This window comes from Felis catus, chromosome F1 (assembly GCF_018350175.1).
Source record: "Felis catus isolate Fca126 chromosome F1, F.catus_Fca126_mat1.0, whole genome shotgun sequence".
Classification (NCBI taxonomy): Eukaryota; Metazoa; Chordata; class Mammalia; order Carnivora; family Felidae; genus Felis; species Felis catus.
In genome coordinates, this window is record NC_058384.1 from 181,243 (window position 1) to 193,262 (window position 12,020).

At 47.4% G+C, this 12,020-nt stretch overlaps 1 protein-coding gene across 6 annotated transcripts in view; it reads left to right on the plus strand.

Moving 5' to 3' along the window:
* The window catches only part of DISP1 (dispatched RND transporter family member 1), a 182,335-nt gene that overhangs the window by 86,248 nt on the left and 84,067 nt on the right, over positions 1-12,020 (plus strand). For 2 of the 6 annotated variants that reach the window (XM_023248077.2, XM_023248078.2), the window contains one exon: positions 6,371-6,515. The exons of the other annotated variants lie outside the window; for them this stretch is intronic. The gene's annotated coding sequence lies outside the window, so the exon portion shown is untranslated. The remainder of the gene's footprint in view (positions 1-6,370; positions 6,516-12,020) is intronic. 6 annotated transcript variants of the gene reach the window in all.

Here is a 12,020-nt window from a genome sequence, read left to right on the forward strand (position 1 = left end):
GGGTGCCTTCTGGGTGCCCCGTGTCCCGTTTCGGTCTCCCGGGCCGTTACGGGTCTCAGATCAAGCTTCGTGGTGCTCTGATAGCCCACAAGCCGCCTGGGTGTGTATCTGCTGAGTCCAGTAAACTCTTCTGGACGAACCTATTCCAGGTTCACTGAGAAATCAATTAAATGGATAGAATTTGCTCAGTTTCTAGTTTTTCTCTTATAAATTATTCGTATCTGTTCTTTTTGTTAGTCAACATTAGCTGGAAAGACAAATGAAAGTTTTATTATTAATGCAAGACCTTGAAATGATCATAGAAAATTGATACACTTGTTTTTTGTTGTGATATATAGGCCCTTGGTTGAGTTTTGTTAAATATATATATATACACGGTAATATCTTCTGCAATGAAATTACTCCTAATATGTTGCAGAATTAAATATATCCCGTTTTATGCCACGTCACGTGGAGTCCACCTGGTATTTCATAGAGTACCGTGATGTTCTGGTGTTCTGCCCAGTGAAGAGGTTTGAAAACCCTGCAGAGGGCGACCGGGGAGGCGCTGTTTAGGCCTGAGCTGCTGCACGTGATGTAGCACCCGGAGCCCCCGCCATCGCGGCCGTGGGGACACGGGGCAGAGACTCCGCGATCCCTCTCCGGCCCGCTGATGGGGCTGACACTCAGGCTCCTCCCGTGTCTCTCCTCCATGGTTTCCTGATGCTGATGGCAGACGGGGCAGGGGCAGGGGCAGGGACCCTGAGTATTGGGTACCGGGAGACGGGGAGCCCAGCGGCGGGGACAGCTGCCACAGCTGACCGTTAGCACTTGTTTTGTTGGCTGACGATTCAGGCTCCGGCACGTTCAGGAAATGTGTGCAGACCTACCGTGGGCTTTAGAATCACGTCGAAGAAATCGACACACTAAAGCTGGTGTTTTGAGGAAGCTGCACCGACTGTGAGAAGACCGTGTTTGCATCTCCCTGGTGAATAAAACCTGCCTTTCTTCCTCCGGGAGGATTAACTAGCCAGGAGGCTGCTCTTTGAAGCTGCTGGACTTGCACAGGCCCGGCCGGCAGCCCAGAGGTGGAGGAAGCCGGTGTACTTTGATGTCAGAGCTGATTTCAGACCATCTTAGGTTGCGTTTTCTTTGAAGCACCGTGATTCTAGGCGACCTCTGCGCACGTAGGGCCAATCAGTTGACCTAGAAAAGCCTAGAAAGAAAAGGCCTTTGCCGAAAGGGAGTTGAAAATAGCTACAGGTTATTTGAAATATCATGTTTACTTAAAGAGTTTTGAGAGAGATTATTTGGAGTTAATCTAGTTTCCCTAAAAGCACGAGATTAGTTGTTCAGAATGATTTCTTGTGGGAAGTTACGATTGGTTGTGGTGCGTCCCTTGGAATTCTCTGGGCTCCGGCAGATCCGACTTGCAGATATTTCTGGGAGGGTCCTGTTTAGGGTTGGGTGCACAACTGCATAAACACGGAGTGTTTTATTTAAAAAAATTTTTTTTTCAACGTTTATTTATTTTTGGGACAGAGAGAGACAGAGCATGAACGGGGGAGGGGCAGAGAGAGAGGGAGACACAGAATCGGAAACAGGCTCCAGGCTCCGAGCCATCAGCCCGGAGCCTGACACGGGGCTCGAACTCACGGACCGCGAGATCGTGACCTTGCTGAAGTCGGACACTTAACCGACTGCGCCACCCAGGCGCCCCTTACACGGAGTGTTTTAAATAAAGGGTTTTGAGTCGGAAAAAATAAACACAGAGGCTGAAGGTTCAGTTCAGAGATACGGAGTTACCAGGTTTCTTTTCCCTGATGTCAAGTTAATGGGAAATTGGAAACCGAGAGCTGGTTTGTGTTACCCTCCTACACCTTAAAACGTTGCTTGTCAGGACAGGCACATTTTTAAAATACTTGTTTGAATACCTGAATTATAAGCCTTATTCTCCTGCCAGCTTGTCACCCTTCTGAATGGTTGTTCTGATAACACAGCATCTGGACACTTCTCAACCAGTTGGGATTAAAAGAAGCTGGTCAAAGTGTTTTCTTCTCCCTTTGCTCTTACGTCCGCAGGCCCGGGTACTTTCTGGTTTCAGGCATGATAGTTTCTTAAACTAAGTATTTATAAATATCACACTGCTTTTTTAAAAAAAACTTAAGGGGCACCTGGGTGGCTCAGTCGGTTGAGTGTCCGACTTCAGCTCAGGTCATGATCTCACCACTTGTGGGTTCAAGCCCCGTGTCGGGTTCTGTGCTGTCAGCTCAGAGCCTGGAGCCTGCTTCGGATTCTGTGTCTCCCTCTCTCTCTGTCCCTCCCCTGCTCATGCTCTGTCTCTCTCTGTCTCAAAAAAATAAATTAATTAATTAATAAAAACATTTAAAAAATTTAAAAAACAAAAACAAAAAAACTTTAATCTTTTTTTTTTAATTTATTTAAACTGAAAACAACAACTACGTTTCTCCTACCCTCTACTCCCTCTCCCCACCCCGCCACCCCTGGCCCCTACCAATCTATTCTGTGTACCTTTGAGCTTGGGGTGCCTGTTTTAGATTCTACAATAAGAGAGATCATACGGTGTTTCTGTTTCTCTGTCTGACTTATTTCAGTTAGCATAACGCCCTCACAGCCCATCCATGTTGTTGCAGATCACAAGGTTTCATACTTTTTTATGGCTGAGTAATATTCCATATAACATGTACACACACACACACACACACACACACGCCAGATCTCTATCCAGTCGTCTGTCAGTGGACATGTGGGTGGTCGTAAATAGTGCTACAGTGAACATGGGGGGGTGCAGATGTCTTTTCAAGTTAGCCTTCTCATTTTCTTCAGATGAGTACCCAGAAGTGGGATTGCTGGGTCATAGGGTAGTTCTGTTGTTAACTTTCTGAGGACCCTCCACACTGTTTTCCAGAGTGGCCGCGCCCGTGTGCATTCCCACCAACGGTGCACGGGGGGTCCCCTTTCTCCGCAGCCTCACCAGCACCTGTTGTTTCCCGGGTTGTTGATCTTGGCCATCCTGGCGGGCGTGAGGTGGTATCTCATCGTGGCTTTGATTGGCGTCTCCCTCATGATGAGTGACATTGAGCATCTTTTCGTGTGTCTATTGTCATCTGTGTGTCCTGTGTGGAAACATGGCTATTCGGGTTGTCTGCCTATTTTATTTTATTTTATTTTATTTTATTTTTTTAAATTTTTTTCAACGTTTATTTATTTTTGGGACAGAGAGAGACAGAGCATGAACGGGGGAGGGGCAGAGAGAGAGGGAGACACAGAATCGGAAACAGGCTCCAGGCTCTGAGCCATCAGCCCGGAGCCCGACACGGGGCTCGAACTCACGGACCGCGAGATCGTGACCTGGCTGAAGTCGGATGCTTAACCGACTGCGCCACCCAGGCGCCCCTGTCTGCCCATTTTAAAACCACATTTTTTTTTCTGTTGAATTGTGTGCGTTCTTTACATATTTTGAATATTAGGCCCTTAGCAGATGCATGGTTTGCAAATATGTTCTCCCACTCAGTAGGCTGCCTTTTCGTTTTGTGGATGGTTGCCTTTGCTTTATTACTTAAAAACACCACGTTGCTCTTGTGTTTAATGTTTTCATGCTCAAAATAATGATGTCTCTGAGGATGGAAACAGAGCATTTTCCTAACTTAGCAGGTGGGAGTGGGGCTCAGAGGTCACAGCAGGGGAGGAGTGACCCTGCTCTGGCCCTTCTTCAGCCACTGCTCCTGCTTCCGCAGGGACTCTCCGGGGGGCTGGGCTGCTTGGTCTTTGAAGTGTCGGTTATGGAACTCACAGCTGTGGGAGGGGAGGGTCAGCAAAGTGGGTCCGAGTGGGTCCGGTCTGCCTGAGGGTCAGCAGCAAGCCGGCTTTTCATACCCGTCGTTTCATTCGAGACCATCCCCAGTAAAGGCTCAGCTTTCTGGACTGACCCCAGGCAGCGACCCGCTGTAAAGAGACGCGTGCGCAGCGGAGGGAGGCCGCCGGCAGTGTCTGCTTTAGGGTGAGCCTCACACGTGACGTGCCGGCCGCGACGTCGTGTGAGCCAGACGGAGCCATTGTCTCCGTGGACGTGCACCGTATGCACACGTGTGTGGAACACACCGTCTTCTCAAGAGTACGCGGTGTCTTTCTTGAGAGACAGAGCGGGGGAGGGGCAGAGAGAGAGGGAGACACCGAATCCGAAGCAGCTCCAGGCTCCGAGCTGTCAGCGCAGAGCCCGACGCGGGGCTGGAACCCACTAACCGTGAGATCGTGACCTGAGCCAAAGTCAGCCAGCTGAGCCACCCAGGCTCCCCTAAAAAGGTTTTTCTTAATGTTGCCAGCGTTACCTCAGCAATATGTAATATTCAAAGGAAGACAGTTTTCACTGTTGACAATCTTGAAAAAAAATTCTTAACCTCTATTTTGCTGTTTCAGAGCAGAAACCTTAAGGAACAAACTATTGAGAAGTTTTGTACCTGCGAATCTAAATCATTTTGAAATCAGTCATAACTGAGAGCTGTGCATTTTGAGTTCTTTTGTTGAGAAGTACTTTTTTTTTTATTTTTTAATGTCTATTTTTGAGAGAGAGAGCTCAAGCAGGGGAGGGGCAGAGAGAGAGAGAGAAAGGGAGACACAGAATCCGAAGCAGGCTCCAGGCTCTGAGCTGTCAGCGCTTGACTCGTGAACTCCGAGATCATGACCTGAGCCGAAGTCGGGCGCTTAACCGACTGAACCACCCAGGTCCCCTGTTGGCAAATCTTCTTAAATATTAAATATGAGCTGGAAAACAGAAGTAAATGATGAATAGTGTATTATTACTAAGAGAGATTTCCTTTAGTATGTAGAAGATTACAATCTGCAGACTTTTACCATTTTTAACTGATTATAGCTTCCTTATAAGGAACTGCCCATCATTGTTAAACAGGCTCATTTATTCAGCCTATGTAATTGTCCACTTCGTTCTTCGTGACCAACTTTTTGTTACATTTTGCGCTGGAGACACAATCAGAAGCGAGTGGAACACACATCTCTTACTGTTTATCACCTGTTCATTTAACACATAATTCTTGAACACCAGCCGTGCACCTGGCGCTGTTCTACAGGCTGGGGTCGTGGTCCGTGGAGGAAGAAGCAGTCAGTAAATAATGGGTGCTTAAGCTAATTCCAGAGAGGGATCAGTGCTTCACAGATGGGGAGGGCTAATCTGTTAGATCTTTTAGGCGGCTCTGCGTTATAGAAGATGCTAGTACGACTAATCACACACATAAATATGATAAATGCCGAGCAGGAAAAGTAGAGTCCTGTGAGACTATGTAAGTGAGGAGGTGGGGACTAGTCCATTCCAGGGAGACGGGAGAGATTCCTGGGGGAGGTCCCATTTGAGCTCGGATTTGAATGTTGGCTAGGTGTGCTAGTCTCCAGGGGCCGCCATATCAAGGCCACAGACCGGGTGGCGTAAACAATACGGAATTATTGCCTTACAGTCTGGAGACTGTAAGTCTGGGATGAGGGCCCTCTCTTCCAGCTTCTAGTGATTTGCTGGCAGTCCTTAGGGTTTCTGGCTTGTACACTCGTCACCCTGTCTCCACCTTCATCCTTACACGGGCATTCTCCCTGTGCGTGTTCTGTGTCCAAGCTTCCCCTTTTATAAGGATACCAGTCGTATGACCTCATCCTGAGAAATTACTCTGTATTGGCCCTGTTTCCAAATGAAGTCACATTCTGGGGTGTTGCGGGTTAGGGCTTCAGTATATACATTTGGGGGACACGGTTTAAACCACAACACCAGGAGTTTGCAGAATGAAGAGGGAGGGGAAACCTCTTTGTCAGGAAGGAGGGACAGCACGTGAGGGTCTTGTGTTGGAAAGAAGCGTGGCTCACTGAAGGACGGACTGGGGAGCACATGCAGTGAGGTGGCCCCAGAACATTCTGAAGGTGGGACAGGTATGGAGGCCACGTGGGCCCGGAGCATGGCCTGAAGGAAAATTTCCAGGTGGCAACATCCAGTAGACAGAAGTTTGTGCGTGTCGACCAGGAGAGAGGCTGAGGCTCCAGAGAAGGACCTGGGCTCGGGGCGTTCGGGGTCAGACTTGGCTAAACTCGCTCAGGAACAGTGTCTCCGACGGGAGGGCTTGGATGGCACGTGAGGAGAGCCCGTGTGAGGAAGGTGTCGGAACAAGAAGCCCACGAAATGGCAGAGAGCGACATGAGGCAGAAACACCTGGTTGCAGGGGCGTCTGACGCTTGGATTTGGCTCAGGTCACGATCTCATGGTTTGTGGGTTCGAGCCGCACATCGGGCTCTCTGCCGACAGTGCGGATCCTGCTTGTGATATTCTCTCTCTCTCTCTCTCTCTCTCTCTCTCAAATAAATAAACTTAAAAAAAAAGAAATACCTGGATGGAACGCTGCTCAGAAAACCGAGTTCAAGGTGTGCCGGGAAGGAGGGACTGGCCGGTGGGGTCAGATGCCAGGCGGAGGTCGAGTCGGGCAGCTGAGAAGAGATTTGAGGTCAAAGACCCGCCCGTGTAGGAGGTGAGAGTGGAAACCAGGCTTTTATGTGTTGGGGACGGAAGAGAAGATGGTGAGGCGGAAGGAGTACAAGTGAGTGTGTGTGTAAAGTGCACATTTGCACACTTGCACAGAGAAATATTGAGGCCTGGGGGCGGGGGGCCGGGGAGGGGGGGCAGGGGCACGGACCCGCGAGGCCAGACGGTGCTGTGGGAAGGCGAGCAGATGGGCGGTGCTGGGAGGTGGAGACGCGGAACAGAGGCGGTCGTCGCTTCCCGCTTTCCCGGGTGGAGAAATCGGGAGAACGGACAACACTCTCACCCTCCCGCCGGCGGGTTGGGAGCCGGGCCGAGGCGCCGGTGCCACGGGAACCGCTGACCGCAGGCCCCGAACCGGAGCAGGAAACGTGGGCCCCGGCGGCGCGCCCGGGGCGCGTTCCCGGGACGCGGACGGGAGCGCGCAGCGAGCGGGGCGCGCGGTCGTGCGGCTGGGGCGCGCGTTCCTGCGTGTGGTCAGCCTCGGCTGTTGTCGGCGGAGCAAACAAGGGTAACAAGCGCGCTCGCGTAGTGGACTTGGCCTGAGTCCAGTGAGGGGGGTTCCAGGAGAGAACAAATGTTCGCAGCCAAGTGCGTTCGCAAGCGGACAGTCTGGACGTGCCATTCTCTCTCTAGCAGATTCAAACGTTACGTTATTGGAACACCACCTGAGTGTGCGTGCTGCGGGTTTCCAGGGCTTGGCACTTGCTAAGGCTCCGATTATTGTGACCTGATTACTGTAAATGCTCTCGGGGAACAGATGCAGGAAGGTGTGCGTGTGGCTGTGGAACACTCCGACGGGGCATGGAATCCGATCTACAGAGTCAGTTAGCAAAGCAAGGTCGACCTTACCCGCAAGGCCACAACCAGGGCAAGCAGACAAAATAATTTCACTGTTAAAAAAGGAAACGGATGTGGAATTTAAGAAACAAAACAAGTGAACAAAAAAAAAAAAAGGTAATCCAGGAAACTGTCTTTTGTTCTGTTTATTTTTGAGAGAGAGAGCACACAAGCAGGGGAGAGGCAGGGAGAGAGGGAGACACAGAATCCGAAGCAGGCTCCAGACTCCGAGCTGTCAGCACAGAGCCCGACGCGGGCTCGAACTCACAGACCAGGAGATCATGACCTGAGCCGAAGTCGGACACTTAACCGACTGAGCCACCCAGGCGCCCTGGAAGCAGACTCTTAACTATAGAGAACACACTGCTGGTCACCACAGGGGAGGGGGTGGGGGGACGGGAGTGAAGGCGTGCACCTGTTGTGAGGAGCACGGGTTGACGTGTTGGACGTGTTGGATGACTGTGTGGTACGTCCAAAACTAGTGTTACACCGTATGTCAGCTACCTGACATTTTAAGAAAACAAAAAAGGAAACGGGTTTAAATGAAGCAACATGTACCCAAATGCCCGACTTAGAGATTACACCATGTGTGCAAAATGAAGGGGATGTTTCTATATCTGGATCATTTGTCATGAAACAAAGGTCAAGACCGTCACGGTTTTGTGTATTTTGAAATTTTCATTAAAAAAAATGACTTGAAAAAATGGGCACCTGGGTGGCTCACGAGGTCAGTTAAGCTCAGGTCATGATCTCACGGTTTGTGAGTTGACAGCTCAGAGCCTGGAGCCTGCTTCTGCTTCTGTGTTTCCCCTCTCTCTGCCCCTCCCCCACTGGCACTCTGGATTGTGACGGGCCAGGTGTGCTGTGGTTGGAGACGGCCAACCACGGAGGAGCCTGAGGGAGCGCGGTCCAGTAGAAGGCCAGGGGAAGCACTTCGGGGAAATTGTGAAAGGGTTAATGATGAGCCTTCACAGAGTGAGTCCCCTTGGCTTATATTATTATTTTAAAAGTAAGTGATCATTTTTAAATACTGAAATACACACTCTTGCCATTTTTCTCAGTCTGTTACTATCCCTTTTTGAAAGGTTGCTGGGACTACATGAGCACCAGCAGTAGCCCTGGTTCTGACTCCTTAGACCAAGATGGAGGAAATCATGTACAGTTCGCCTCTTTCAAAGAGCACGACTGATGGAGACAAACAGATAAATAGAACAGAATACAGAATCCAGAAATAGATCCACACACATATATGGCCAGCTGATTTTTCAACAGAAGCGCCAGAGTCATTCCATGGAGAAAGATTAGTCTTTTCAACCTCTTGCGATGCTGGACTAAGTGGATCTCTTGGGGGGTGGGGGGTGGGTTGGACAACCCTTGACCTCTGTCTCACAGCAAATACCGTTTTTTGAAAGTAGATCGTAGACCTAAATGTTATAAAACCTAAAACCAAAACTTACAGAACGAAACATAGTCTTTGTGAACTTAGACTAGGCAAAGATTTTTGTCTTAGTCCATTCAAGCTTCTGTAACAAAGCAGGGCAGATTGGGGTGGCTTATCAACAGATTTTCTCACCGTCCTGGAAGCTGGAAGACCAAGGTCAGGGTGCAGGTGGGGTCGAGCTGTCTTCTGGTGATGAAATTTTCATTGTGTCCTTATGTGGCAGAAGGGACCAGTGTTCTCTCTGGGCTCACTTGTGTAAGGGCACTGATCCCATTCACGAGGGCCTTGTCCACATGACCTGATCACCTCCTAAGGGCCCACCTCCTGGTATCATTACATTAGGATTTAACATGAATTTGGGGGGGAGCGGACACAAACATTCAGACCATAACAACTTCCTAGGACAAAGAAAACCACTATTCATATGATAAAAAAAAAGTTTTGATAATTTGGACTTAAGACTGTATACGTTTCTGCCTTCAAAAGTTATTATTTAAAAAATAAAAAAAACAGGGCATAAAGTGAGGCAACGTCTGCTTGTATCTAGAATATTTAAAGAACGTTAATAATACAATAATAAGACAATTTAAAAAAAATGGGCAGACTTGAAAAGACACTTCAGTTATTTAAAGTTCACAATGAGGGGGAGCCTGGCTAGCTCAGTTTGTGTAGCGTGTGACTCTTGATCTTGGGGTTGTAAGTTCGAGCCACACGTTGGGTGTGGAGATTACTTAAAAATGAAATCTAAAAAATAAAATAAAATTCACAGCAAGATATAGGCTCCAGAATGGCTGACGTTAAAAAGACTGGAGAGAAAGCAGAACAGGGGGGACGTTTTCGATGGGAGAGTACACACAGCATAACCACTTGCAAAATAGGCAGTTCCTTAGTAAACACACGTGGTTCCATCCCTACACATTTACCCAAAAGAGGTGAAAACGTGTGTCCACAGAAAGACTTGTTCTTGCATGTTGCTATCAGCGTTATTTGTGAGAGACAAAAACTGGCAACAATGGAAAGGTCTGTCAGGAGGAGAATGAACACATTGTGAGTAGTCGTGCAGCACAGCCCTCCTCAGCAGTGACAGTTAAGTGCGGACAGATCTCCAGATGTCTGTTGAATGAAGGAGACTCAGCACAGAGGATGTTTTCTATGGATCCATTTGCCAGGTTCTAGAACAGGGAAGAGTAATCTGTGAATGAAGGAATTACATCAGTGGCTGCCTGGAGTGGAATAGAGTCGGGGGATTGGCTATAAAGGGTATAAGAAACAATAGTCTGTAGCTTGATCTTGATAGTAGTTACGAAGACATGTCCACCCGTTTGTCAGAACCCATTGAACTTTATGCTTGAAATTTATATATTTTATTGAGTGTAAATTATACTTCAATAAAGTTGTTTAGAACTAAGAACATGAAATTGTGTTTTAAATAATTAAACTATTGGTAGCGTCTAGTTTTATGTATTTGTTAAGAAGAATTTGGTTAAATTTATGAGGAGTTGTCCTGTATTTCTAGGGTGTTGTATTAAACCTTCAAGGAGGCAGTTCACTGAATAGTTTAACTTCGCACCTGATAGTTCTGGTGAGACTAGAAATTGAGGGCTGCCCCGTTCTCTCCGGGAAACACTTCCCGACGTTTGTGGCCTTCGCTTTCAGCAGACTGGTTTCTGTATTTAACACATGGACCAGTTTTATTATTATATTACTTTTCTGTGTTTTCAGAGGCTGAAGTACTTGGTGTCTTAAACTACATGCACACGCCTTAAAAAACATGAATGTGCTCATTTTGGATTTACGTTCCAGAAAGTATTTCCTGTCTCATCTGAGTCCCGAGAGCAAACCTTCCCTGTGTGTCTTCACTCCACGGTGCACGGTTACTGTCATGTTTCTCTTCTGCTTTGTGTCTGGATGTCTTGCACATAGATTGTTGACATCTGATTTTCACTAGCCTAGTACTTTGGGGAGGAAACATAAGCTTTCTTATTAAATGGTCTTTCTTGTAAAGTCCTGCTCACTTTCTTGGGGGTTGGTTATCGCTTAGGGTTCATGGAGGAAATTTAACTGCAGGGATATCAGCATTGTTTTGAATGGAGAAAGTCTGCAGTAGTTGATGTATTAAAAGTTTAAGCTGGTATTAAAATGTCTTTTTTGAAAGTTCTAAGGGGCATTATTTTTATGTATTTATTATTTTAGAGAGAGAGGGCGAGTGGGGGAGAGGGGCAGAGGGAAAGAGAATCCCAAGCAGGCTGCATGCTTTCAGCACAGAGCCTGATGCAGGGCTCGATCCCACAGCCCTGGGATCATGACCTGAGCTGAAATCAAGAGTCAGACAGTCAACAGACTGAGCCCCCCAGGAGGGACGTTGTTTTTAAAAGACGGAGCTCACAGGGCAGTTGAGGGAGGGACACCATTACTGAAGTATCAACTTTGTGTTTATGTGGCATAGATTGTTCTTGAAAGAGGAAAAGTGATTTTGTTGAAAAACAAATGCAAATTATTAGCTAGTTTATCGTTCTTTTTTTTTTTTTTTTATGTTTATTTATTTTTGAGGGGGAGCAGGGGAGGGGCAGAGAGAGAGGGAGACACAGAATCCGAAGCAGGCTCCAGGCTCTGAGCTGTCAGCGCAGAGCCCGACGCGGGGCTCGAACCCACAAACCGTGAGACCATGACCTGAGCTGAAGTCAAGAGTCAGATGCTTAACTGACTGAGCCACCCAGGTGCCCCAGAAATTATGTTTAATACAGTCTTTCCACGTCGTTGTGCTGTCTCCTGAAATTTTCAACCTGTTGATTTAGGGAGAAAAATCAAGAAAACAGAGTCTCAGATTCTAACGGCCAGAGGATATTTAAAACCGTTTTAAAAGTTACTTGTTTTCTTTCAGTATCTGCCTGAGAAAATCAGACCGTGTCTTCTTAGCTGATGAATTATCATCTGTGATTTCTGCATTGTGGGCGTTCAATCCAATTTCTATGTTGATCAAATTTTCAGTGATAAAATCTCCATTTTACTTATGTCCTCATCACAAAGGGTGAGGGCCTTATTTTATATTATGTGGTTTAAAGGAGTAAGATTATTTAACTAGAGAAGAATACATTTAATGTAGGTACTACATAGAGCTTGTCTGTTGCCTTAGTTCAGTTTTTCACACCTGAAAGGTTTCTGACTTGAAGAGTTCGGATAATTTTACTATGAAGTTTCATAACAAGTACAATA